This window comes from Ctenopharyngodon idella, chromosome 2 (genome assembly GCF_019924925.1).
Source record: "Ctenopharyngodon idella isolate HZGC_01 chromosome 2, HZGC01, whole genome shotgun sequence".
Lineage (NCBI taxonomy): Eukaryota > Metazoa > Chordata > Actinopteri > Cypriniformes > Xenocyprididae > Ctenopharyngodon > Ctenopharyngodon idella.
This window is the reverse complement of record NC_067221.1, coordinates 33,314,612-33,339,663: the sequence shown is the minus strand read 5'-3', so window position 1 is coordinate 33,339,663 and position 25,052 is coordinate 33,314,612. Positions and strand designations below refer to the sequence as shown.

The window sequence follows — 25,052 nt, the reverse complement described above, 5'->3', positions numbered from 1 at the left end:
ATAGTACTTGCACCTGATTGTTGAGTTTACAGTTAAGCACCTACGGGTCTGCAGACCTGACAGCCATGTTTGATCATTTGGTTTATAGGGGTGGTATTTTGGAAAGCAGTGTCTTGAAATGGCAAAGAAGTGACATCATGATAGATTTCTGTGTCTAACATAGAGAAGTGTGTTTAGTGTTGTGCAAAACAATGTGTGTAGTGTTTTGCAAAAAGTGTGAGGCTGAGAATGTGCTTATAGTTGTGCAGATCTGAGCTGAGGTTTTGCACCTTGAGTGTAAGGTTTCAGTAACTGTGTGTTATTTTTAGTGTGTAAGCAATCGTAAAAAACTGTAAGTAGCTTTTTATTAACATGCCTTAGGAAAAAAAACATTACTGTTGTGCATCTTGAGACAAAACAATGGCTGTGACTTATTTAAAGATATGTCAGTGCAAATTCCATTGAGTTAAAACAGCTCAAGCATGTATTTTAGTCTGGGACTAGCTTAAGCCTTGTCTGTGAAACCAGGGCTAGGGTTAAATTATGATTAAATTATCATCAAGGACAAGGTTACACAGTATGGTCATAAAAACTATTTCACTCAAGAGTTGGCTCTACAGGGTAACTTAGTTGACCGATAGCATAGTTGACAATTTTACCATTTTCCCTTATAATTTCAATGGCAGGCCTTGTCTGGTGGTCAACCAAATGTTATTTTCTTGATCAGGTTAACCTCACATTTTAATATTCATTTGAAATAAAAATCACCTCAAATCAATTTCACCTGTATTCAAAATCAAACAATGCTTTCAGATCATCACAGCCAGTCAATATATAAACACTACAGATCATTCATTAGACACTGCATAAAAAATGGAGAACACAGCAGAGCATGTAGTTACAGAAAAAAATTATATTGTATACAGTAAACAAATCTATACAACACTTTTTTCACAAGCCAAATAAGCATCTCCCAAATTCCACCGATGTGAGACCCAGCAGGAGGACTGAATATCCACTTAAGTCCTCTTGATGACAAGGAATGCTGGATTTTGTTATGGTCTAACCCAGCTACTGCTTCCCTCAGCCATGACAAAAGTTGTATTATTATCTGATCTCAACTGGGCAACTTGACCACGATGACACATAAAACGGTGAATGGCATTAATACAGGAGTCTGTATTTAAAGTATAAGCCATCTCAAGGTGCATAGCCCTTTTTGCCATACAGGTGAAAATTACCCCATAGCATTTACCTGTTCCTCAACCTTTCTTGATTTCAACAGGCCCAGAGCAGTCAACACCAACATTTGTGAATGGTGGCAAATCAGGTAAAACTCTCTACTGGCAAGTCAGACATTTTTTGCTCTCCGACCTTTCCTTAAAGATGATGACAAATGACAGTCAGAGATTATTTTCCAACAAGTAGAATTAGCGTTAGTTATCCAGTAATGCTTACGGAGAAATTACAACACATAATTTCTTCCTGCATGGCCAAGTTGCTGATGCACACGCTTCAAGATAAGTTGAGAAATAGCCTGGTCCTTAGACAATATAACTGGACGTCTTTCTTCCTCAGGCATGGCAGCCCAAGCAAGTCTCCCTCCTACTCTCTAACACTGGATCAATCTTAAAGATGTCACTTTTTTTCTTGACAGTAGCTCCTGCCTTCAATGCAATAATCTCATCAGAAAATCTCTCTTGATGATAATACTGAATAATAGCAGTTTCTGTTCTCATGAGATCATCAGCAGTCAATGATTTGCCATCCATGTTGGCCTTCATCTTTTTTCTTGATGCATGAAATCTATTTGCTTCAGTGTCTGGAACATCTTTTGCACAAGTAGATGCATGTAAAGCCCTCCTCTGTTTCACAATCTGCATAAGCATCTCCTTGACCTTAAACATCAATGCTACAGATGTTTTAAGTCTTGCAAAATCAGAAAAATAGCTTAGAAACTGATAGGTAGGAGACTTTGAAACCTGACAGACAAAGACACGTGCACTGCATTCCACTTTGACTGATTAATGTTGGACTTGGGCCATTCTTCTTCTTCCTTTAAAATAAAATCAGGTCACCTCAGCCACCTCTTACATTCTAAAAATTATTCAGCACCAAGACTCCTAAATGCTTTAATTTTTTTTTACAGTTTTTCACAATTTTCCCACAACATTAAACACAAAACCAAACCTTCAAATTACATTCACAAAACCCCTTAATCTTCTGGCAAAATCAAACAATCAGCTCAAAACCATTTCACCTGTACTCAAAATCAAACAATGCTTTCAGATCATACACACATCAGTCGAAATATAAACATTACAGATCATTCAGTATCAGTACACAGGGCATCTTGTTACAGAAAAAAAAAATATATATATATTTTACAGAGTAAACAAATTTTGCAATTTTTGTGTAAAAAAGTAATCTCAACTTAGTGAGGTGAATATATTGTATACTCTAAGTATAGTATTGTATTATATATTGTATTGTATTGAATGACTGTATATTCAGCACTTGCATACTGTAAAAAAATACAGTAGCCCAAATGCAAAAGCCCAAATGGTCAAAGGAAACTCTAAATGAAAAGCATGTTACGGCACACTCAAAAAAGTTGTGCAATTGCAAAATCAAAGTCAATGAGAGATTCATTCTGCCTCAGCATCACGTCTTCATGTTGGGTCCAGCCTGAGGACTTTGTCCACATCACAGCAATGTCGTCTCTTGCCAGCAAAGGAAAAAATCTTCTGGTAAGCCGGATCCAACCTTGACAACACTCCACACCTTGCTCTTCCTCCTCATCCAGCACCTCTTACACATACTCTTCCTCCTCTCCCTCTCAGATTGTTTCCATCCATTGTTCATATCAACATTCAATACACTTGTGCACTCTGAACTGACATATTTTGTACAGTTGGATTGATCACATCATTAGAAACAAGTGAGAGCACTTTTGAGTGGTTGTGTGTAAACGATGACAGCTGTGTTGTAGTTGTGTTTAACTTTTGCCACTCGTGTTTACCGTTTTGCAACACAAGTGCATCACAGTGCAAAATGTGTTTTAGTGAGTGAGAATGTGTTTAGAGTTTTGCAAAAAGAGTGCATGAGATTTGCAAATGGTTTCTAACTACCTGAAGGTTTTACAAAAAAGAGTGATTTATTATTCAATAAATTAGGCTTTTAAGAATTTGGTTCAGAGAATGGGGTTTAGTGTCTTAGCAATTATGAAAAACTGTAATAGATAAAATATGATTTTTCTTAGGAAAATCATTAGAATTATCATCAATGGACATGAAATGTACCCTAAATTATAGAATGACCCATACGAAACAAAGCAGTACAGAGTTCCTTTCTCATCAAAACAATCACTTTTTCTCTAATAATATTGGTAATAATATGTATTGTCATCTCATTCATCGTTTTTACACTTGCTTAAAAAAATACAACACAATGCAACAAACTTGTCTAAAAATATGTTATTTTACAGTGCCTGTTACACAAATGATAGTATTACGGTTATTATAACTGTTATTAAATGGATCTGATTAAATATTTTAGCTCTAATAATATGTAATGAAATTGTTTTTAATAACATAAGTTTAGCTGTAGTATTGATATATTGCTCAAAGCTGTTTGTCAATATTATTTACACAATATACTGTATGTATCCTCTATTTTAATACCTCACACAGTTTCACTGATCCATCAACTCTAAACCCAGGATAGAGAGGTTGAGTGAATGTGGTGTGGACTCTGTGAATGAGGGTCATTGTGTCAGAGACGCTGTAGAAGGACAGAGTTCCTGCACTGTGATCCACATACACTCCTATTCTAGAGCTGGAGACTACAGGAAGTTTAGTCTCTTTGTTATTATGCCAGAATGAGCAACTGGAGGAAAAGCAGTACAACCTCCAGGACTGATCATTACATCCAAATCTTAACTTTCCCCCTCCCTTTCTGCTGATGCTCTTATATGACACTGATATATCCACTTGACCACTCCACTCAACCTCCCAGTAACAGCGTCCACACACACTCTCTCTACACAACACCTGATACCAACTATCAAATCTGTCTGGATGATCAGGATACGGCTGAACTGTGCCAGTGTATTTAATCACTCTGTTCCCTTCAGACAGTACCAGGTGTTTATTCGCTGTGTTTGGATCCAAAGTGAATCGACGGGAATCTGATGAAGATAAAAACATAACTTTCAGTCATAAAAATAAAACACCAGAGGTTAGGTTTTTACATTTAGGTTTTTATATATACGGAAAGTGTCAGTGATGTTGAATTACATAAGGTAAAAAAGCTTCACAACATCTGCCTCTGTTAAAAACATCATAACATCAGGATGTTGGTGTGTCCGTGTGTGTTTGGAGTTGAGCAGTAGAGTTTAGTTAATTGTGCTACTTTAACAGGTATTGCTTTGGCATTGAATCTTTGAATATTAACATACTAAATGCATTTCATATAAATCAAGAGTGTTGTGTGGAGTTCAGCACAGTTCAGTCTGATTGTTGGTATATAATAAGAACTAAAGTCTCTTTATGTACATGTATGATCATAGAGACTTACATTGGAGGAACTCCTCATGGGTCTTGGGTTCAGAGGTGGGAATGATGTTAATGATTCTCACTATGGAAACCAACAGACACTATATAGTAAATATTGTAAAATAATGTAAAATAATTGTAGTTATATTTATTTATTTACGCCATGTCAGCAACAAGGCTATTTTCATGGCGAAAACAGAATAAACAACAAAATTAATACAATTAACAAAAAAACTATAAGACATTTCAGATTAATATAAGACAGAAATTCTAAAATACATTCAGGTGATACTTTTTTGAACACATCAGTTAAACACATCTCTGAATAAAACCATTGTCTATTTACATTAAAAACATTGCAGTCCAGTAAAATGTTTAATAGTCATTGTAGTTTGACATGGAAGGCATGATGGTGGTTCTTCTCCTTTTAATAAATAACCATGTGCAAGTCTTGTATGACCTAAACAGCATCTAGTAAAAACAACTTGGTCATACCTAGATTTGAAATAGTAAAACACATCTGGTAACACTTTAGTATAGGAAACACATATAAACTATTAACTACGACTTTTCCCCCAATAAACTTCTAATTTACTGCTTATTAATAGTTAGTAAGGTAGTTGTTAAGTTTAGGTATTGGGTAGGATTAAGAATGTAGAATAAGGTCATGCAGAATAAGGCATTAATATGTGCTTAATAAGTACTAATAAATAGCCAATATTCTATTAATATGCATGCTAATAAGCAACTAGTTAAAAGACCCTAAAATAAAGTGTTACCGAACATTCTTCTTATACTAGAACTTCTTTCATGGAACTTATTTCCTTTGCATTTATCCCATTCCATCTGCCACACGTTATTAATATAGGAGTTTATTACTGATCTGAGATCTGAGGGTGGAATTTGACACTCTGAAATATTCAAGTTGAGAGCGATGTCTGCTTTCTCGTTACCAGATAAACAAATATGACCTGAAACCCAGCAAAAAAAGATAATGATTTTTTCTTGCATAAAAGATCTACTTTAGCTAATATATTTATAATTATGGTACGATCAGTCTTTACAGATTCCAGTGCCTGAAGGCAAGATTTTGAATCTGTGAAGATTAAGAAATTTAGTTCTTGTCCATTTTCTATATTTTTCAAAGCCAGTAGTAAAGCACGAGCTTCAGCTGTAAAAAAAAAAAAAAAAACTTTGTCCTAGGATTCTCATGCCATGACATTGATCTCCAATTATTACTCTTGCCGATACACAATTATCTGCTTTGGATCCATCTGTAAATACAGGTCTATGGAAAGGAAAGCTGCATTGTTTGTTCTGGAGTGAAGGTTCTCTGGCTTTCGTGTAAAGACTCTGAACAGGAGAGGTCCTAAAAGCTACTAAGGTCAGAACTATCCATTAATGATGTATTGTATCCAGCATTCGTATATAAGATTTTCTTGCTGAGCCATATACAATGCTTCCATGATCTAAACGGGATATAACTGGCACTCTGTAAAGGTGCAAGAGTACAGTAAAATCTGGGCCCGTATTTATCAAGCCTCTGAGAATTACTCCTAAGAACACTGCTAAGAATTGACTTAAGAGTAAAAAAATTCTTGTCTCAAAGCTGCGCTTAAAAGTTGGTTATCAGTAATAATAATAAATAATAATAAATACTTTATTCATCCCTTTTAGGGAAATTCAAACATCCAGTAGCTTACACTTAACTATTACAAACACTTAACAATTACAAACAAATAACACAAACAAACACCCAACCAATAGTAAAATTAATCACCACAACAGCTAAAATTAAATAGTACACATAATAATAAAGAACATACATATTTAAAGGCACATAGTCCTAAACATAAATTAACTCAGGTTAAAGGAACACTCCACTTTTTTAAAAAATAGGCTAATTTTCCAACTCCCCTAGAGTTAAACAGTTGAGTTTTACCGTTTTCGAATCCATTCAGCTGATCTCCGGGTCTGGCGGTACCACTTTTAGCATAGCTTAGCATAGTTCATTGAATCTGATTAGACCGTTAGCATCTCGTTAAAAACTACAGAAGAGTCGAGTTTTAAATAGGAAAAATATCGAAACTCTTTGGTCATTTTTTAATGAGATGCTAACGGTCTAATCAGATTCAATGAACTATGCTAAGCTATGCTAAAAGTGGTACCGCCAGACCCAGAGATCGGCTGAATGGATTCGAAAACGGTAAAACTCAACTGTTTAACTCTAGGGGAGTTGGAAAATGAGCCTATTTTCAAAAAAAGTGGAGTGTTCCTTTAAATAAAAACTAAAAAAATTGCACATAATCCCTTAAAATCCATCAATACAAATTAAAATAAATAACTCAATACAATAAATATCCAAACAGACCAGCACATTGCCACAACACATCCAGCATTATAGCTGCAATGATAAGAAAAGGGGTGTAAAATATCAAAAACTATTAAACAACCTAATAGTAGTAGGAATGAATGATCTTCTAAATCTCTCAGTTCTACAGCGCAGTGAAATGAGTCTTCTGCTGTAATTGCTCCTCTGATTTACCAAGATGTTATAAAGAAGATGCTTTGGTATTGTCCAATATTGCCTGCAATTTTCTTCTGGTGCATCTCTGCACTACCACATCCACACAATCCAAGCGCTTGTTGTCTCTCTTTGTCATATTACCTCCCCAACAAACTGCAGCATAAAATAAAACACTAGCCACAGCTGACTGATAGAACATACACAGTATTCTACTGCAGACATCAAAGGACCTGAGCCTCCTGAGGCAGAAGAGGCGGCTCTGCCCCTTTTTGTAGAGGGCATCCATATTTAGGGACCAGTCCAACTTATCATCCAGGTGCACACCCAGATACTTATAGGACTGCACCACCTCAATGGCCTCTCCCCGTATACAAACAGGATGCAGATGTGTCCTAGATCTACGAAAATCCACCACCATTTCCTTAGTCTTTAAGATGTTCAAAACTAGGCAGTTCTTTTCGCTCCAGTCAATGAAGGCACTCACAAGGTCCCTGTACTCCTCTTCCTGACCATCCCTAACACATGCCACAATAGCTGTATCATCAGAAAATTTCTGAATATGGCAAGACTCAGAGTTGTATTTAAAGTCCGATGTAAATAGAGTGAACAAGAATGGAGCTAAAACAGTCCCCTGTGGTGCCCCAACGCTGCTCACCACTGTCTCAGATAAACAGTTCCCCAGCCTGACAAACTGAGGCCGTCCTGTCAGATAGTAAGTTATCCAGGTAGTAATCGAAGCATCTACCCCCATGCACTCAAGTTTATCTTTCAGGATGGCAGGCCTGATGGTATTAAATGCACTAGAAAAGCAGCATCCTCACGTAACAGCTAGGCTCCTCCAGATAAGAATAGGCTCGCTGCAGCATGTATAAGACAGCATCATCCACTCCAATACTTGATAAGCAAACTGGAGGGGATCCTGTGCAGGTTCAATTGCTGTTCTTAAAAGGCGGAGGAGAAGCCGCTCCATAGTTTTCATAATGTGCAAAGTGATTGCAACTGGTCTAAAATGATTAATCTCCTTCGAGTGCCCTGCCTTAGGTACTGGAACAAGACATGTTGTTTTCCACAGCAGCAGCACTTTCCCCGTCTGTAGGCTGAGATTAAAAATCCTCTGGAGAAGTACAGCTAATTGGGCTGCACACTCCTTGAGCAATCTCGGGCACATACCATCTGGGCCCGCTGCTTTTCCTGGGCGCAGTCTTCTAAGCTCTGACCTCACCTCTTCTACTGTAAAGGTCAGGGAGGGAGAGGCAGGTTTATAAGTTTCTACACATACAATAGTAGTAATCAAGCATCTCAGTTGTAATTTAAGTGAAGTGTAAGAATAAATCTTAAGTGTCAGTCTTAAAGATGATTCACGTCACTTTGCTGTGCCACAAACAGGATTTTGGATGACGACACTGGCATGGACCAATCACTGAATAGATTTCCTTATTTTAGAATATTATCAGATAAATTCACATTGAATGGTGAAATTCCTAAGAGGAGTTTACATTCAAAACACATTTGACAATAAAGAATTTTCAAGAGAATATATTATGATATACACATTGGAAAAGAAACATGTTTTCCACCATGTCTTAATTTCAAAACCGGTTTTGAAATGTGTTTTAAACCATTTCAAACCGGTGTGCTGTTAACTGACCTGGCTATATATAGCCTAGATTTTATGATATAATCAGCCACCATGGATTCCAAAAGAAAACCGAACTGGCGGGAGGAAGAAGCGCTACTGCTTGCTGAATTAGTCGAACAAGTTCAGCCCAACATTAACCAGCGCTGACAAAGATGATGCCTGCTCTGTCCAAACAATACCGTTTGATTAACTGCTCGTCGTCAAACATTTGAAAAACATTCTTGCTCCTGAAAGATTTGCGCACATCTCTGTCATCTCTATCACAAGCTCTTACTGGCAACTTCTAACCACTTGAGAAACCTCTCCAGCTGTCTTAAATAACTGGGAGAGTAAGAGTAATTCTTAACTTTAAGAAATTTGATAACTTGCTTTTATACTTAAATTTGAAAGTAGGAGTAAATTTCATGAATTCTCAGTACTTAATAAAATGGCACTTTGAGAAACTTGATAAATACGGGCCCTGTACCCCATTTTGATTTTCCCAGTACTTTTATAATATTCAAAGTTTTAAAACATTTTTTCTTCAAGGCTTTATGTGGAATAAAAGTTTATTATCAAATACAAGACCTAAAAATTTTAATTCCTTAACAGTTTTGATAGGTTCAACTTCTATAAAAAGTTTTGGATCAGGATGTAGTGACCGGAGAAGGCAAAAATGCATACAAACTGTCTTTGTTTTAGAAAATTTAAACCCATTTTCAATTGACTAGCCAATTAACTTATTTATGCATATTGTACTTGTCTTTCAATTACATTCATATTTTACGAACACAGAAACATCTGTGACAAAAAGTTTGAAATAAAAATAGGTCAATTACCTCTAAGTCCTATTTCATACAGATCTTTAAGGACACCATATCGCCAAGTGGTATCATAAGCCTTTTCCAAGTCAAAGAAAACAGCTACAGCATGTACTTTCTTGATAAATGTATCTTGTAAAAATGACTCTATTCTAATAAGATGATCCAAAGTACTTTTACCTCATCTAAAACCACACTGATATTCATTTATTTTATGGCCTGACTCCAATATCTACAACAGACGGTTATTGAACATCCTCTCAATTGTTTTGCAAAGACAGCTAGTCATTGCTATTGGGCGATAGTTGTTTATATCAGAATAGCCTTTGCCTGGTTTAGGTATAGGAATAATTATTGCTTCTTTCCAAGATTGTGGTATATCTTCTGTTCTCCAGATAGTATTAAAAATTTCAAGGAGAAGTAATAGTACTGTATGAGGTAAACACTTTAGAAACTCATAATGAATTCCATCTGCACCAACTGCAGTATTATGGCAGCATTTAAGAGCGCTTGAAAGCTCTTCCAATGAAGGGTTGATTATACGGTTCCTTGTTATTTGAGGAGAAATACAGATTTTTCTGCTCTTGCTGTGTTTGTATCATTTTGAATTCAGGTCAACAATTTTCTAATTAGGAATTCTTTTCAAAAGACGTTGCCAACACATTTGCTATTTCTTGTTTTGTCATTAAAAGTACATCTTGATGTTTAATATGTTGTATTTGTGATCCACCTCCTTTGTTGTTCATCTTTTAATTATATCCCAGATCTTTTTAGTTGGTGTATTTGCTATTAAACTGGATACAAAACTTCTCCAGTTCTGTCTCTTCGTGTTATTGATAACTCTGCGTGCCTGTGCCCGGCATATTTTTAATCTTATCAGATTCTCTGTTGTTGGATATTTATTAAAATTAATCCTGCTTTTTTCTGGAATTTGGTAACCTTTTTATATTCATTGAACCATGGGTTAGACTTGTGACTTGACTTTGTTGACATTTTAGGAATATCTTCGTTCGCTATTTCAATTAGAATGTCAGTGTCTCTTCATTGGATCTTGAAAATCTTGAGGAGCCATGTTAAATTTTTTATAAGTGTACCAATTTGCTTTTTTAAGTTGCCATCTTGGTATTCTTTGTTGAATGCCCAGTTCCTCAGAGGTAATTATCAGGGGAAAGTGGTCACTTCCACATAAGTCATCCCATGTCTTCCATGAGAAGTCAAGTAAAAGTTCAGGCACACAGATTGTTAAATCAGTGGCAGTATATGTACCATGTCCGAAGTGCAAGAAAGTTTTCGAACCATCATTGAGAAGGCACAAATCATTGTTAATAATAAAATCTTCAAGTATTTTGCCCTTCCTATTTGTATGACTTCCTCCCCATAATGGACTGTGACTATTAAAATCATCCATAAGAATGAATGGGGGTGGCAACTGATCAACAAGCTTGCTTAAATCTTGAATTGTCACAGATACACCAGGCTATATACAGGCTATAGTCCTATTGCCTGTAAATTGGTGTCTATTGTAATCCGACTATGAATTATATCTTGTCTAACTAGGATGGCTACTCCACCAGAAGTACGTTGTACATTTGGACCATAAGCATTAAAACTTATATAATTCTTAAGAAAAATAGGGCTGTTTGGAGTTAAGTGTGTGTCTTGAAGGCAAAAAGCAAGAGGATTAAGTACACAAGCTAATCGTTGAAGTTATGTGAAATTTGCCTTAAAACCTTGACAGTCCCACTGAACAAAGTAACTAAGCGGGTAGAGCTGGTATATGACCTCTACTCCTATTCTTGGACGAGGGGCTCCAACTCCTGGAAATTTAGACGTCCATCATGTCCATGTCTCTCATGAACTCAGTTTTCCGAGATCTGCTCTTATGACTGGCCCTTTTCTGTATCTTTTCTCCATTTGATGATTGAGAAAGTTCCATTGTCAAACTTTGATCTTCGTTAAGTTGAGTTTGGCTTGTTAAAGTCTGAGTACCTTGAGTCTTCTTTTTTGATGGGATCGAACTTTTGGTGATAACTGTTTGTGGTTTGTCTTTAGTTAACTAAGTCAGTTAATCTGTTTGACATTCAACAGTATGCATGGTTGTACCACAGAGGCAAAGGATTTCTCAAATTTGAAGTTGGGGAGCTTCTCAACTTCTTTGCGTGCTAACTCATCTTTTTGAGACATTTCACTCTCTGGATTTCTTTTTCTTCGATCCAGGAAGGACAATCTTTTGATGAAGCTGAATGGTCTCCTGTACACTCCTGTACAGCATTTTGAAGGTTTTGTACCATTTCCAGCATGCCCTTCCTCTCCACAGTTACAACAAACCGATTTGTTCCTGCATCCAACAGAGCCATGTCCAAACTTTTGGCAGTTGAAGCATTTCAGAGGACTGAGAATATAGATATCAACTGGAACTTTCAAATATCCTATTCTAATCCTTTCTGGTGGTTGAGGTTAACTGAAAGTCAAGATATATGTGCCTGTCTTTATTATTTGGTCTCCTTTTTTAATTTTAATCCTCCTCGTCACACATTCATTACATCTTGCTGGGTCAGTTCTGAGATTATTTCAGTCTCATCCATATCATGCAGTTCTCTAGTTCAGATATTTCCTTTACTGTTGTTTAAGTTTGGGTGGTAAGAGACTTTCATAGGAACACCAGCCAAAACATTTGCACGCATTAAATTATCAGCATGAATTTTCTTGGCACATTCCACAAGGATTTGACCAGACCATAATTTTTTGACATCTTTAACAGACCCTGCTATACCCGAAATACCTTTCTGTATTGCAAAAGGAGACAACTTGGTAAGGGCCATTTCAGTTGATAAAGACTTTAAAAGAATAAATCTCTGCCAATTTTCAATTTTTTTGGATAAGTATGCATCCAACATCCACATTGTCATCTGAGTTCTGATCCAAAATTTGCCTTATAGGTATTTGTTTGTTAGCCATGTTTATATGATTTTGTTTCATCATCTTTGCTCCCCACCCACCTCGGAGCCCAACAAGGGGATGCACAGAGCTGTGGATCTCCTGCGGATATGCACCAAGGATACAAGGATGATACTCTCGCAAAAAGAACTAGTCCAACTAGCCGCTTAATTGGAGCGGGTCCTTCCAACCTTCCGCCTATATAAAGTCAGAGCCAAAGCACTGTGTTGGATTTGGGGAAGCCATAGCTAACCACATTCCTCAAATACCAGAACCTTTTTCACCACAGACATGGGTTGCAACTGGTTTCATCAAGGATATCTCTGTACATTGCTGCATTCATCTTTCCCTTGATCCTGACTAGTCTCCCAGTTCCTGCCACTGAAAAACATCCCCACAGCATGATGCTGCCACCACCATGCTTCACTGCAGGGATGGTATTGGCCAGGTAATGAGCGGTGCCTGGTTTCCTCTAGACATGACACTTGCTATTCAGGACAAAGAGTTCAAACTTTGTTTCATGAGACCAGAGAATTTTGTTTCTCATGGTCTGAGAGTCCTCCAGGCGGTGCCTTTTACTGAGGAGTGGCTTCCGTCTGGCCACTCTACCATACAGGCCTGATTGGTGGATTGCTGCAGAGATGGTTGTTCTTCTGGAAGGTTCTCCTCTCTCTACGGAGAAACGCTGGATCTCTGTCAGAGTGACCATCAGGTTCTTGGTCACCTCCCTGACTAAGGCCCTTCTCCCCCGATCACTCAGTTTGGCAGGACGGCCCGCTCTACAAAGAGTCCTGGTGGTTCCAAACTTCTTCCGTTTACGGATGATGGAGACCACTGTGCTCATTGGGACCTTCAATGCTGCAGAAATTTGTCTGTACCCTTCCCCAGATCTGTGCCTCAATATAATCCTGTCTCGGAGGTCTACAGACAATTCCATGGCTTGGTTTGTGCTTTGACATGCACTGTTAACTGTGGCACCTTATATAGACAGGTTTGTGCCTTTCCAAATCATGTCCAATCAACTGAATTTACTACAGGTGGACTCCAATCAAGTTGTAGAAACATCTCAAGGATGATCAATGGAAACAGGATGCACCTGAGCTCAATTTTGAGTGTCATGGCAAAGGCTCCTTATGTACATGTGATTTTTCCGTTTTTTAGTTTTGTAAATTTGCAAAGATTTCAAACAAACTTCTCTCATGTTGTCATTATGGGGTATTGTTTGTAGAATTTAGACGAAAATAATGAATTTAATCCCTTTTGGAATAAGGCTGTAACATAACAAAATGTGGAAAAAGTGAAGCACTGTGAATACTTTCCGGATGCACTGTATACAGCGGATAAAATAAGTATTGAATACGTCAACATTTTTTTTTATTAAACACGGTTCCAATGCAGCAATTCACATTCAATTCTGAACAGACATAGATATTAACTTAAGAAATCTACACAGACAAAGAAATTTATAATCCATAAAAAGTAATAAAGGGAAATGACAAAGTATTGAACACACTAACTGAAATTGTATTTAATAGTTTGTGGAAAAGTCTTTTTTGCAATGACAGCTTCAAGGTGCATTCCGTATGACCAAACTTTAAATCTTGAATATTCTGGAGGTCTCACTTGTGAATTTTGATCTTCAGTTCCTTCCACACATTCTAACAACTTTATTTTCTTCTTCTGGAACCAATTCAAACTCTCTTTTGCAGTGTGTTTTGGATTGTTGTCCTGGTGGAAGGTCCACCAAAGTCTCATCTTCATCATCCTGGTGGATGGCAACAAATTAATCTAAAAAATTCTCAGTACATGGCTCCATTCATCTTCCCTTCAATAATATTGATTCTGCCAGTACCATGAGAAGAGAAACAGCCCCATACCATGATGCTTCCATCTCAAAAACATCACTGTTGGTATGGTATTTTTAGGGTCATATGCAAAGCCATTTCTCCTCCAAACATGGCATGTGGTATTGTTGCAAAAAGTTCGATTTTTGTCTCATCTGACCACACTAAATTCTCCCAGTAGTTCAGACCTTTCCAAATGTTGTGTAGAAAACTTCAAATGAGCTTCAACATGCCTTTTCTTAAATAATGGAGCTTTCTGTGGTGAGCATGCATTGAGGCTGTGGCGGTAGAATGCATTTCCTTTTGTTTCTCGGTGAAAACTGTACCTGCTGCCTTCAAGTCTTTCTGGACTTCTTTCCAGACCTCTTTCCGAGTGGTCCTTGGTTCCTGGGCTACTCTTCTGACTAACTTTTTGACTCCCTGATCAGAAATCTTGCGAGGAGCTCCTTCGCGTGGTCAGTTGATGGTGGAATGATGTTCCATTCAGTTGTGGAAAATGGCCCTAATGCTGCTTACAGGAACATTTAGGAGTTGGAAAATCTTTCTGTAACCAGTACCGTTGTTATGTACGGCAAATATCTTGTTGTGAAAGTCTTGGGAGAGCTCTTTGCCTCTACCCATCATGTCCAATACTTGCATTCAGAGGTGGGTAAGCCTTTTTCTAACCTAACAACATGCACTAACCCAACTGATTCTAATTTGCACAGGTAGGAGGTAGAACTACTTAGTGAAATCTGTTGCTTTCTTGACTTGCCTTGCCTTTAGTGTACTGCTTTTTGTTAGTGTGTTCAATACTTTTTTCCCCGTGTCATTTCACTTTATTATACATAACTTTTTTATGGATTGTAGTATTATGATTTCCTTATTTGTAGTGATTTCTTGAACTAATACCAACGACTGCTCAAAATTTTTTTATGTGAATTGCTGCATTGGAACTTTGTATGATAAAAAAAATGTTAATGTATTCAATTCTTATTTTACCCGCTGTACATTGTATTATATGAAGTCATGTATGGAAATGTAAAGCTTACCTCTGCCAGATATCATTTCTATCTCTTCTCTGCAGAAATGCTTCAGTTTCTCTCTCAGATGAGACACAGATTTACCAACATCATCAAAAGAGAGACAAGAACTGATAGTGATGCTGGATGAGTCTGTAGATCCAGGAGGGACAGAGAGAGACTGGAAACTCTAAACAGACACAATAAAAACACCAGCTAAAGACACAAAAACATTTGATAGGAAACACAATCTCTTCCCTTCCTAAAGACCACTGTCCTGTTTGTCAGATCTCTGTTACCTGGAGGAAATGGATGTGATGGTCTGTGTGTGAAAACTGCTCCAGCTCAGCATCTCTCCTCCTCAGATCATCAATCTCCTGCTCCAGTTGCTCCAGTTGTTCTTCAGCTTGACTCACTGCAGTCTTTTCCTGGTCTCTGATCAGCTGTGTCACCTCAGAGCGGCTTCTCTCAATGGAGTGGATCAGCTCAGTAAAGATCCTCTCACTGTCCTCCACTGCTGCCTGTGCAGAGCGCTGTTAGGACACACAGAGAGAGATGCATTAGAATCAGCTCTTACTGGTCCCTCACACAGCCTGTTCCCCACAGTGGGCTTCAGTGGGACTGGAAAGAGCTCCAGCACTGGCTCCTCACTGACTGATTGAGGAGAGTCCTAACTGAGTCTGAAACAGCTCTTCCAGCAGCCAGCAGTTGTTCTTCTGCTGAAAACTCACCTTGTGAGACTCCACAGCCTCTCTCAGATCCTCAAGCTCCTTCTGTCTCTCCTGGATTCTCTGCTGGAATTGTTCTCTGGGTTTCCTCCAGCTGTCTCTATAAGATTTGAGTATACAGTCAATATACAACTCATTACATGTGCCTCTTTGAGAGAATGTCACAAAGACTTGTTTTAAAGATGAGCAAATATGTGTTGAAATTACATTATCTATCTCATTTAAGAAATGTTTGGAAATGATCTTCGAATATATATTATATAATTATGAAGAAACATTTATTATTCAGCACTCATAGTTCATACCTGTTTCTCAGTCCTCTCTGCTGCAGCTGATACAGTGTCGTGGTTTTTGTGTTCATCCACCATACACAGATAACATATACAGTTCTGATCAGTACGACAGTAAATCTCCAGTAGTTTCTCATGTAGAGGGCAGATCATCTCCTGCAGTCGTCTAGTGGCATCAGTCAGTTTATGTCGCTTTCTAGAGTGAAACTCTTCATGACGTTCAAAATGAGTCTGACAGTAAGATTCCAGACACACCAGACAGGACTTGATGGCTTTGATTTTGTCCCCAGTACAGATGTCACACTCCACATCTCTAGATCAGTGTAACATTGAGCAGGACGAGCAGCCTTGTAGTTTTGTCTTCTTGAGTTTCTCCACCACTTCAGCCAGCATGGTGTTTTTACCTAAAACAGGTCTTGGAGTGAAGGTCTGTCTGCACTGAGGACAGCTGTAGACTCCCTTCTGATCATCCTGATCCCAGCAGCCTGTAATACAGTTCATACAGTAACTGTGTCCACAGGGAATGGCCACTGGATCCTTCAGTAGATCCAGACAGATTGAACAGCTGAACTGATCCTGAGCCAAAGAAACACTGGATTCTGCCATTTTATTGTACAGATAGAGAGACATCTACAGCGGCTCGACAGGAGCTTGAGCTTTCGATTTCTCTGAACTGAAACATTTCCTGGTTTCAACATGTGTGCACGTGCCAGTCATATAATAAACACGACCACTAGATGGCAGTCTAGAAACTCACTACAACTTTATTTCAATTAGGACAGTGGCTCTCACCTCCAGTTCTCGGGACCCACTGCTCTGCACATTTTGTATGTCTTGCCAACCATAATGTACTCAACATTGAAGATGCTTGTCACATGGCTTTGGGATAAACCATTTTTTAGTTTTCAGGTTTGGTTAGTAACAGTTGACAAAATTTTTGTGGACATTAATAAAATGAAATATTTTCTTATTTAAAAGAAAAGAACATTTAAACTCAATCTATTTTTCTAAAGGATTAAGATTGTAGAAATACATTTAATATAGATAATCTTGACTTTAACATTTTTTATTCATTATTTTACCCACTCACTTCAAAAAGTCGACATTGAGAAAAAAAAAATATGGTGAGAGAGTCCCTCATGTGAAATGAACAAGTGACCTACACCTACACCACTGGTAGACTCTGCCATCTAGTGGTTAAACAATCATTACATTTGGCTCCTGCACCTGGCCCCATAATTGTAATAATGTAAATTCACAATTAAACATATACATAAAGCCATAAATGTCTTTGTACAGGAATTCCGATTCAGATTTTGGACACGGGCCTATTCAGCTGCTTTGTTTTTTGTACATTTTTTTCAGGATAGGTTTTAATTACTCTCCGTGAGGAGCTACAGGATCCATGAGAGCAACAATGTCTCCACTGTAAAGCTTCTTTGTGGTTTTATCCATTTCTGTCTCTCTTGTAGTAATAAGTACTCCCTTACCCTTCCTTTCCAGAAGAGATCTGACAAGTATTGTACCTGTCTCCATCGTTTCTTGATGTTCAAATCTCCTTCATCAAAAACTCCAGGAATCATTAGTGGCTTAGACTTAGAAGGAGAATATGATTAGGTGTAAGTGCCTCAAGATCATTCACATTGTCAGAGGCTTTCGTAATGGGAAGGGCATTAAGGATTGCTTCTGTAAGAGTTTGAAAGCTTTCATCATCCATATTGTTGTCTAATGGGTGAATACAACACCTTTTTCACAAGCCAAATAAGCCTCTCCCAAATTCCACCGATGTGAGACCCAGCAGGAGGACTGAATATCCACTTAAGTCCTCTTGATGACAAGGAATGCTGGATTTTGTTATGGTCTAACCCAGCTACTGCTTCCCTCAGCCATGACAAAAGTTGTATTATCTGATCTCAACTGGGCAACTTGACCACGATGACACATAAAACGGTGAATGGCATTAATACAGGAGTCTGTATTAAAAGTATAAGCCATCTCAAGGTGCATAGCCCTTTTTGCCATGCAGGTGAAAATTACCCCATAGCGTTTACCTGTTCCTCGACCTTTCTTAATTTCAACAGGCCCAGAGTAGTCTACACCAACATTTGTGAATGGTGGTAAATCAGGTAAAACTCTCTCTACTGGCAAGTTAGACATTTTTTTGCTCTCCGACCTTTCCTTAAAGATGACGACATATGATAGTTAGAGATTATTTTGCGACAAGTAGAATTAGCATTAGTTATACGCTTATGGAGAAATTACAACATAATTTCTTCCTGCATGGCCAAGTTGCTGATGCACATGCTTCAAGATAAGTTGAGAGATAGCCTGATTTGGCATCCATGTTGGCCTTCATCTTCTTTCTTGTTGCATGAAATCTATTTGCTTAAGTGTCTGGAACGTCTTTTGCACAAGTAGATGCATGTAAAGCCCTCCTCTGTTTCACAATCTGCATAAGCATCTCCTTGACCTTGAGCATCAATGCTACAGATGTTTTAAGTTTTGCAAAATCAGAAAAATAGCTTAGAAACAGACAAAGACACGTGCACTGCATTCCACTTTGACTGATTAATGTTGGACTTGGGCCATTCTTCTTCCTTTAAAATAAAATCAGGTCACCTCAGCCACCTCTTACATTCTAAAAATTATTCAGCACCAAGACTCCTAAATGCTTTTAAAAAATGTACAGTTTTTCACATTTTTTTTCCCCCCTACATTAAACACAAAACCAAATCTTTAAATTACATTCACAAAACCCCTGAATCTTCTGGCAAAATCAAACAATCAGCTCAAAACCATTTCACCTGTACTCAAAATCAAACAATGCTTTCAGATCATACACACATCAGTCGAAATATAAACATTACAGATCATTCATTATCAGTACATAGGAAAATGGAGAACACAGCATCCAGAACATTTAGTTACAGAAAAAAATGTATATTGTACACAGTAAACAAATTTCACAATTTGTGCGTTCTCTTCAGCAACCTCAACTAGTAAGGTGAATATATTGTATACTGCAAGTGTAATATTGTATAGAATATTGTATAGTATTGAATGTCTGTATATAATGTAAAAATACAGTAGCCCAAATGCAAAAGCCCAAAGGAAACTCTAAATGAAAAGCATGTTACGGTACACTCAAAAAAGTTGTGCAACTGCAAAATCAAAGTCAATGAGAGATTCATTCTGCCTCAGCGCCACGTCTTCGTGTTGGGTCCGGCCTGAGGACTTTGTCAACATCACAGACAATGTTGTCTCTTGCCAGCAAAGGAAAAAACCCTCTGGTGTGCCGGATCCAACCTTGACAATACTCCACACCTTGCTCCTCTTAAATTATAGAATGACCCATATGAGACAAAGCAGTACAGAGTTCCTTTCTCATCAACACAAGTACTTTTTCTCTAATAATATTGGTAATAATATGTATTGTCATCTCATTCATCGCTTTTACACTTACTGAAAAAAAATACAACACAATGCAACGAACTTATCAGAAAACATTTTATTTTATAGTACCTGTTCAACAAATGATAATATTACAGTTATTATAACTGTTATTAAATGGATCCAACAAAATATTTTAGCTCTAATATGTAATGAAACTGTTTTTAATAACATAAGTAAGTTTAGCTGTAGTATTGATATATTGCTCAAAGCGGTTTGTCAATATTATTTGCACAATCCACTGTATGTATCCTCTATTATACCTCACACAGTTTCACTGATCCATCAACTCTAAACCCAGGATAGAGAGGCTGAGTGAATGTGGTGTGGACTCTGTGAATGAGGGTCATTGTGTCAGAGACGCTGTAGAAGGACAGAGTTCCTGCACTGTGATCCACATACACTCCTATTCTACAGGAGCTGGAGACTACAGGGAGTGAAGTCTTTTTGTTATTGTGCCAGAATGAACAACTGGAGGAACAGCAGGACAACCTCCAGGACTGATCATCCAAATCTACACTCATCTCCTCGTCCCTTCCTGCTGATGCTCTTATATGACACTGATATATCCACCACACCACTCCACTCAACCTCCCAGTAACAGCGTCCACACACACTCTCTCTACACACAACACCTGAATCCAATAACCAAATCTGTCTGGATGATCAGGATACTGCTGGTCTGTGCCAGTGTATTCAATCATTCTGTTCCCTTCAGACAGTACCAGGCTTATATTCGCTGTGTTTGGATCCAAAGTGAGTCGACAGGAATCTGATGAAGATGAAAACATAACTTTCAGTCATAAAAATAAAACAGAGGTTTATTACATTTAGGTTTTTATATATATATGGAAAGTACCAGTGATGTTGAATTACTTTAGGTAAAAAAGCTTCACAACATCTGCCTCTGTTAAAAACATCATAACATCAAGATGTTGGTGTCTTTGAGTGTTTGGAGTTGAGCAGTAGAATCTGGTTTAGACAATTGCACTATGTTATCAAATACTGCTTTAGCATTGAATCTATTGAATATTAACATACAAAATGTGTTTCATTTTTGGCTGCCAACTGCTCCGGGTGTGTGTTTATGGTGTGTGTGTGTGTGTTCACTGCTCACTGCTGTGTGTGTGCACTTGGATGGGATAAATGCAGAGCGCAAATTCCGAGTATGGGACACCAGACTTGGCTACATGTCACGTCACTTTCACGATCACAGAGACTTACACTGGAGGAACTCCTCATGGGTCTTGGGTTCAGAGGTGGGAATGATGTTAATGATTCTCACTATGGAAACCAACAGACAGTTTATAGTAAATATTAGATAATATAAAATAATTGTTATAGTTATCAAACATTTTAGAATAATTTAAATATACATTGTATTATATGAAGTCATGTATGGAAATGTAAAGCTTACCTCTGCCAGATATCTTTTCTATCTCCTCTCTGCAGAAATGCTCCAGTTTCTCTCTCAGATGAGACACAGATTTACCAACATCATCAAAAGAGAGACCAGAACTGACCGTGATGCTGGATGAGTCTGTAGATCCAGGAGGGACAGAGAGAGACTGGAAACTCTACACAGACACAAAGACACAATAAAAACACCAGCTAAAGACACAGAAACATTTGATAGAAACACAATCTATTTCCTTCCTAAAGACCACTGTCCTGTTTGTCAGATCTCTGTTACCTGGAGGAAATGGATGTGATGGTCTGTGTGTGAAAGCTGCTCCAGCTCACTGTCTTTCCTCCTCAGATCATCAATCTCCTGCTCCAGTCGCTCCAGTATTTCTTCAGCTCGACTCACTGCAGTCTTTTCCTGATCTCTGATCAGCTGTGTCACCTCAGAGCGGCTTCTCTCAATGGAGTGGATCAGCTCAGTAAAGATCCTCTCACTGTCCTCCACTGCTGCCTGTGCAGAGCGCTGTTAGGACACACAGAGAGAGACACATTCAGGGTTTTTCCTGGGTCAAAAATGGTCTTCAGTGGTGGCTGTCAGACATGGTCATCCACACAAACGTAGACTGAAACGCGGGCTAGTGCTTGAGCCCCTGCCCCTTTGAGCACGAAAGTAAACAGCTAATAAACAGCTCTCAATAACTAATCAAATAAGGCTTTGCTGGGACAAAAATTCGTTTTGGCGGCCGCCAAAAAATTTTCAATGTAGGATAAACCCTAGCATTAGAATCAGCTCTTACTGGTCCCTCACACAGCCTGTTCCCCACAGTGGGCTTCAGTGGGACTGGAAAGAGCTCCACCACTGGCTCCTCACTGACTGATTGAGGAGAGTCCTAACTGAGTCTGAAACAGCTCTTCCAGCAGCCAGCAGTTGTTCTTCTGCTCTAAACTCACCTTGTGAGACTCCACAGCCTCTCTCAGATCCTCACGCTCCTTTTGTCTCTCTTGGATTCTCTGTTGGAATTTTCTCTAAGTTTCCTCCAACTGTCTCTGTAGGATTTAGAATATAATGTCAATATTGAACTCATTACACATCCCTGTTTGAAAGAATGTCACATAGAACTGTTTTAAAGATGAGCAAATAAGTGTAGAAATGACATTTTCTGTCATTTAAGAACTGTTTGAAAGTGATCTTCGAATTTATATTGTATAATCATGAAGAAACGTTTATTATTCAACATAATCCTGCTGAAAAATCCAGCATTGCTGGTCACCAGCATAAGGTATGTTTTGCATGCTGGACCAGCATGAGATGCTGGTGTGCCTGCATATGTTGTCTTTTGGGTGCTGGTATGATCCCAGCAAGACCACAACAAAACTTGCATGTATGTTACATAATAAAGAAAAATGCATGTTGCTGGTTACATGTTTACTGGTACACAGTCAAAATTCTCAGTGTTAAACAAACTGCTTAATTGTCATGGTCCCAATCTATAGAGAGTAAAAGTAACCGAAGCAATGTTAACCGAAGCAGTAAGTGAAATAATGTAGATTCACTCTGCGAGTGACAATTGAGTATTAGTGATGAACACCTGCGGTTAACAAGCAGAATCACTGAAGATAAGAGGAACAAGAACAGAAAAAAATAGAAGCGATAAGCAGAAACACATCAACTACAACTGACTTAACAGCCACACAGCCTTAGATGAAATCAACTGCAAATAAAATCAATATCTCACCAGAGGATGATTAAACAACCCTGAAAACAGTGTTACCATATTCACTTATTACAAACCAGCTTTATTTCTTTGGTACAAGTACAAAGGTTGTTGAAGTTTGTTTGAAGTCACCGTTATGGTGATTATTGCTTCCTTTAGTTGGGCACTTGGCTATTGACTTTGGTTGGATTAATTCTTTTTAAGCAGTTGATATAAATGCATGCTATCACTAATGTCTATTTCATGCTCCTGACCGCAATGACATACCTTTTACTATGTGCATTTTTTGGAATCAGTGACTGGCAGCTGGATTTTGACACGTGTGAGTTCCCAAATGAGTTGATATTAACTGTTCCATTGAAAGATCTCTTCTCATAAACACTTTTATTGAACAAACTGCTTGATTATGCTTTTATTAGGCATTTTTCTCTAAATGTTTTTTGTTTTGCAATGAAGCTCTTTTTAACTGATTTTAACTGATTTGTGTACAGATCTTTTCTGTAACAATTCCTTTGATGCTTAAAAATGTTTTACCAGTTTACAAGTAACACTGATTTATAATGTATTCATAACTAAAATAATTAAAGTTTCAGTTCTACTTTCAGCAGAGGGAGCAAAAGAAATTACAAAGTTATAATAATATAATTAAATAAATTATTTTTTAACCTTATATTTTTCATTTACATCAATAATGTGTTAAATATAGAAATATGCAAGTAAAAACAAAGCTTGTCACCAAAACACTGCTTGCATACAGACAGCTGGCCTCAACACACTCAACCCTGCAATACTGTGCTGGTGAACCAGCTTTGCCAGCTCCGTTTTGCTTGAGAACATCATGAATATGCTGGTCCACCAGCACTATACCAGCATAAACCAGCCTGGACCAGCATGGAATCCATGCTGGTTTATGCTGGATTTTTCAGCAGGGAACCACTCATAGTTCATACCTGTTTCTCAGTCTTCTCTGCTGCAGCTGATACAGTGTCATGGTTTTTGTGGTCATCCACCATACACAGATAACATATACAGTCTGATCAGTACGACAGAAAATCTCCAGTAGTTTCTCATGTTGAGGGCAGATCATCTCCTGCAGTCGACCAGTGGCGTCCATTAGATTGTGTCTCTTATCTCTGAAGAGATTCTCATGTTGTTCAAAATGAGTGCGACAGTAAGAGTACAGACACACCAGACAGGACTTGATGGCTTTGATTTTGTCCCCAGTACAGATGTCACACTCCACATCTCCAGATCCAGTGTAACATTGAGCAGGACGAGCAGCGTGTAGTTTTGTCTTCTTGAGTTTCTCCACCACTTCAGCCAGCATGGTGTTTTTACCTAAAACAGGTCTTGGAGTGAAGGTCTGTCTGCACTGAGGACAACTGTAGACTCCCTTCTGATCATCCTGATCCCAGCAGCCTGTAATACAGTTCATACAGTAACTGTGTCCACAGGGAATGGCCACTGGATTCTTCAGTAGATCCAGACAGATTGAACAGCTGAACTGATCCTGAGCCAAAGAAACACTGGATTCTGCCATTTTATTGCACAGATAGAGAGATAACGACAACGGTTCGACAGCAGCTTGAGCTTAAGTTTTCATTTCACTGAACAGAAACATTTCCTGGTTTTAAAACGTGTGCAGATGAACCAGTCATATAATAAACACGACCACTAGATGACAGTCTCATACAGAAACTCAGTAGGCCTACAACAGATAAATAGATAGATAGACTTTTTTCTCAGAATTGCGAGATATAAGCTCTCAATTGCGAGTTATAAAGTGAGAATTGCGTGATATAAAGTGAGATTTAAAAAATCGCAATTACCTTTTTATTTTTTATATCATGGTGTAAACAAGCTTCCATATTAATGTGCCATTTCAACTTTTAGAAGTAAAAATTATACCTACCTTTGACTGACTTTTGGACATTATGCCTTTAAGATAGGCCTACACAAGAACAAAATAACCTAATAGCCAAAGCGTGAGTTCGGAAACATTAAACCAAATGTATTTATTTTATTTAATTTTATTACGTTTATCAACCTTGAACTCTGAAGTGAGCTTTCAGTTTTATACAGTGAACCAACACAAATAGTTTCGTGAAGATTATCTTGCGCGCCCTCACCACGGGAACAGCAGGAGGGGCACGCGAGGCAATGGATCTTCAGAAGTTTTACC

The 25,052-nt window shown here is 38.1% G+C and overlaps 1 pseudogene; it reads right to left on the bottom strand.

Moving 5' to 3' along the window:
- Positions 1-2,097: 2,097 nt before the first annotated feature.
- Positions 2,098-24,508, bottom strand: LOC127501138 (uncharacterized; annotated as a pseudogene).
- Between the last annotated feature and the right edge of the window lie 544 nt (positions 24,509-25,052).